A 5,255-nucleotide genomic window follows, 5' to 3' on the forward strand; every position below is an offset into this window, starting at 1 on the left:
GGGGGAGGGGAGACGGGGGACCGGGCGGTGCTGAGCTGGGCGCATCAACGTAGCGCGAGGGCGGCAGGGTTGCGTCAGGCAGAGGGACGAAGCACAACGTGTGGGACAGAGGGCGTGACTTGCCCGGCGCGTAGGGATGGCGTGACGTCCGGAGAGTGTTGGGGCGGGGCCCAGCCTGGGGGCGGGGACAATTGATTCTTGGGTCCTCATGCCCAAGGGAAAGGTGGAAAAGGGGGCGGGCGGGCGAGGGAGAGATCTTTGCTGTGATCTCTACTGGGTCCCAAATCAAGGAATGTAACAATAATGAACAGAATCATAGGTTTAGACTGGGAAGGGACATAGTAGTCCAATATCTCTATTACTCAATATAAGGAAACAAAGCTAGAAAAGTTTTCTTGATGGAGATACCAGAATGGTTTGCCATTTCCTTCTCTAGTTCATTTTACAGATTAGGAAACTGAGGCAAACAGGATGGACTTGAACTCAGGAAGAGGAGTCTTCCTGACTCCAGGCAGCTAGTCTATGGTAAAGCCAAGATAAAACTCTGCTGGCTTCAGAATCAGGGCAATTTTGGCTACATCATTTAGCTTCAAAATGTAGTGTGCCTAGAGCTGAAACCCATGTCACAAACTCAGTCACGTTGAGCAGTGTTTGAATTTGAGCACTTTTTAATTCTGCCTCAGAGACTTACAGACTGTGTGACCCTGGCAGAGTCATTTGCTTTCCTTTCTCTGCTCTGACTATTGACCTCACTGGTTTTTTTAAACTCCAACTAAAATCCAACCATCTGTAGGAAGTCTTCTCCAACCCTTCTTATTCCTAGTATCTTCCTTCTATTTATTTCCTACTTATCTTGCATATAATTACTTTATATCTCTTTGTTTTCATGTAGCCTCAAGGAGCTTGGGAGCTCCTTGATGTTTTGTTTTTTAATTTTTAAAATATTTTTCTATGATTCATTTTCTTTCCTTCTCCTACTCCCTGAGCCCACAAGCAATTCCACTGGGTTATACAAATATTATTACTTGATACCTATTTCCATGCTATTAATTTTTGCAATAGAGCAATCTTTTAAAGCCAAAACTCCAAATCATATACCAATATAAACAAGTGATAAATCATGTTTTCTTCTGCGTTTCTACTCCTACAGTTCTTTCTCTCCATGTGAGTAGCATGCTTCAAAAGTCCCTCAGAATTATCCTGGATCATTGCATTGCTACTAGTAGTAAAGTCCATAATATTGGATCGTGGAAGCACCTCAGTAGCAAGGTCTATCTTTTGCTTCTTTTTGTATCCTGGCCACTAGCATAATTCCTGACATATTGCAGATATCAATGTTGAGTGGTAGATTGATTGATCCACACCAGGCTAGGCTCTCTGTCCACCACTCACCTAGCACAGAATGGGCAATAAATATTGATTGATTGACTTAGCATCTCTCATCCACAGTTTTCTTTTTTGTAAAGTGGGGATTGTACTTCCCCCACAGGGTTGTTATAAAAAACAAGATAACATTTAGAACAAGCCATAGGGAAAAAAAAAAAAAAAGAACAAGCCATAGAATGCAATATAAATGCTAGGTACTATTATTATATTATCTTAGTAAGTTCACTGACATCTTTTGCTCATAGCCACTATTAACCTATGTATAATATTTTGATTATCCACTTCAGGCATTATCAGGTTTCAGAACAGTATCTTAACCAGATTCAGGTAGACTTATACAGTAACTATGATATGATTATTTCAGGTCACAGGGTACATCTCCTATAGCAAAAAGAAACAGTCTCCATTGTCCAAGGCCAATTTGTAAGAGGAACCCAGCAGATTACAGCAAAAGTATTTCAGTTGCTGTCTTGGGCTTCAAATTCTCTTTTCTGCCTGCTGACATATTATTGTGGTTGGGGCATAGTTCTTCCAGTGAGACCACTATCAGTGAATAGTTGAATAGTTTGTTGTTTACTGTTTGGTGAATTAATTACCCAGTTTTAGGCCTTGATGAAGAAAATTGAGTAAGTGTACAGAAGTAATGGGGGGAAATTGTTAACTTAGTCACTGTAGGCAGAGCATTGCCTCTAAGGAAACAGGAATACTTGATAATAATCTGGAATACAATCCAAATACCCTTTTTATAGACAAAGGCTTAAACCTATCCAAAATGAGGAAAAAACAAATCTTCAGAGGAGAGGGAAGAGACCCACAAGAGAACACTCTCCACTTAACAGTGTTCATTTGGGTCTCTGTGAAGCCCAAGGCTTCTCCAGAAATGAGAACTAAGGTTGAAACTGCAGAAAGCTTCCTTTGTAACTACTTAGTAGCAGGTCCTCCCAGCATAATAGGAAGAAACAAACTATCTCGGAAGGTAAGATGAAACGCTGAGGTGGACCATTTCTAGCCCTGGGATAGAGAGGATAACCTAGACTAATGATAAGTTTATAAACAAGGTTGAGACAAAATAAACTTCAGAGTCATGGTGTGTAACATGAGGAGCCTGAAACCTAACTCTCTCTATAGCTTCAAAAAGAGTGCAGAGAATTTGTGATCTGATTTATCAGTGCTGCTGGAATTTGGTTACAGGGAGGAATCCCTGGGTTACAGGAGCACCTTTATCCAAACTTTATGTCTCATTTAACTATATAGGCTTAAGTAACAAGACGATAATAGTCACTCACATTTATATGGTACTTTAGAATGTATGAAATGAGAGCTTTCTTCATCAATAACCCTGTAAGGCAGGCAGTACAAATATTCTTGTCACCATTTTACAGGGAAGGAGACCTCGCCAACTTGGATTCAGATCTGCCTTTGACATTAACTAGCTGCACAACCACAGAATGGAGTCATTAAAACTCCTCAGTCTTGATTTCCTCAGATGCTTTAAAAAAAAAAAAGGGTAAAAAATACTTGTACTGCCTACCTCATGGTAGGTAGCACATTGGTTACCTGGAGTCAGGAGGACCGGAGTTCAAATCCAGCTTCAGACATTTATTAGCTGAATGACTCTGGGCAAGTTACTTAATTCTGTTGACCTCAGTTTTCCCTTCTGTAAAATGAGCTGCAGAAGGAAACAGCAAACCACTGCAGGATCTTTGCCAAGAAAACCCCAAATGGGGAGATTGAGAATCAGCCATGGCTGAAATGACTGAACAATCATAGCTTATATCATAGAGTTATTGTGAGGAAAGAACTTTAAAGCATAGGAGTTGTTAAGTCCATAAATAGCAAACAGTATAGAAGAGGCTTGAATGCCAGATTTAGACCCTGAGCCTAAAGTTCTTTCTGCATGCCCTAACGACCAAGAGAATAAGTAATATCTAAAAAGGGTGTGAAACACACTTTGTGTCCAGCTTGTTTTCTTGTCAGTATCTTCAGTAGTCAGTGCCCAGGTCACATGACATGGGCATCTAGTCACCATCCTTCCATAATAAGAGCTCATTGCCAAGAGTAAGCCATTCAAGCAATGTATGTTGACTGATGAGGTTTTAAAGAGAACCACAAGAGTGAACTGGGAAATATCACTTCTGCACCTGGATTTATTAATCTTATTGAAATCATAACCCATTTTTCAATAGTGACAGTTTCCCCTTACAAGTGAAGAGCCAATCTTTTCTTCCCTTGTAATTCATTCTAAATTGAGAATTTCCTTGACACAACTTGGAAAAAGCAGGAAAGCATTCTCCCCCACCCCCTCCAGTTTGTGAGTAGTAAGGAAAGGAAAGTGAAAATAAGTGTCTATATAACAGGGTCTCTGAGGTTTCTTGTTAGTATGCTTGAAATTTTCTTTACAAAATTATATTTGTAGTCAAAATGAGTAAAATGTTACAAATTTATTATCTTACTCATAATTTTTTTAAAATTAAAATTCAGAATACAAAAGCATTAGAATATGAGCTCCTTGAGGGCAGGGACTTATTTTTGGACAAGGTTTTCATCTTTCTTTGTGGAGTACTTGGTGCCAGCACAGAGTAATCTTTTCATTTATTTATTTATTGTTTATTATTTTAAAGTTTATTTATTTATTTAGAATTTTTTCCCATGGTTATATGATTCATGTTCTTTCCCTCCCCTCCTCCCCTTTTCCCCCCCAGCCACCTAGCAATTCCACTGGGTTTTACATGTGTCATTGATCAAGACCTATTTCCATTTTATTAATATTTGCATTAGGATGATCGTTTAGAGTCTACATCCCCAATCATATACCCATTGACTCATGTGATCAAGCAGTTGTTTTTCTTCTGTGTTTCTGCTCCCACAGTTCTTTCTCTGTTTTTTTTTAAATTAAATTATAATTGATTAAGAGAATTTTTCCATGGTTCCATGATTCATGTTCTTTCCCTCCCCTCCTCCCACCCTCCTATAGCCAATGAGCAATTCCTCTGGGTTTTACATGTGTCATTGATCAAGACCTATTTCCATTTTATTAATATTTGCATTAGGATGATCGTTTAGAGTCTACATCCCCAATCATATACCCATTGACTCATGTGATCAAGCAGTTGTTTTTCTTCTGTGTTTCTGCTCCCACAGTTCTTTCTCTGTTTTTTTTTTTAAATTAAATTATAATTGATTAAGAGAATTTTTCCATGGTTCCATGATTCATGTTCTTTCCCTCCCCTCCTCCCACCCTCCTATAGCCAATGAGCAATTCCACTGGTTTTACATGTGTCATTGATCAAGACCTATTTCCATATTATTGATATTTGCACAAGGGTGATTGTTTAGAGTCTACATCCCTAATCATGTACCTATTGACCCATGTGATCAAGCAGTTGGTTTTCGTCTGTTTCTGCTCCCGCAGTTGGATGTGAGAATGTTCTTTCTCATAAGTCCCTCAGAATTGTCCTGAATCATTGCATTGCTGCTAGTAGAGAAGTCCATTACATTGGATTGTACCATAATGTGTCAGTCTCTCTGTATAATGTTCTTCCAGCACAGAATAATCTTAAGTTTAATAAATACTTGTTGATTTGACAGCTTAGTTATGACAAATTACGGGGCCTCAGTTTCAGCTCTAGAATGAGAAGTTTAGAGAGGTGTTCTTTCTAACATCTTTTCTAGCTCAAAATGTCTGTGATTCCAAGGGAGAGGGGTTTTTTTGCATGTGTGACAAATATTACTCAAATTTCCTTTGAAGAAATATATATCCCAGTAGGGGGTACAAAGGAATCCTTCAATCTAATAGGGAGATAAGGCATACTTGTTTGACTGAGAGAGCTCTAAACAAATAAGGATAATACAAAGTAAATTGAGAAAGT

The sequence above is a fragment of the Gracilinanus agilis genome, chromosome 5, assembly GCF_016433145.1.
Source record: "Gracilinanus agilis isolate LMUSP501 chromosome 5, AgileGrace, whole genome shotgun sequence".
In the NCBI taxonomy this organism is placed as follows: Eukaryota; Metazoa; Chordata; class Mammalia; order Didelphimorphia; family Didelphidae; genus Gracilinanus; species Gracilinanus agilis.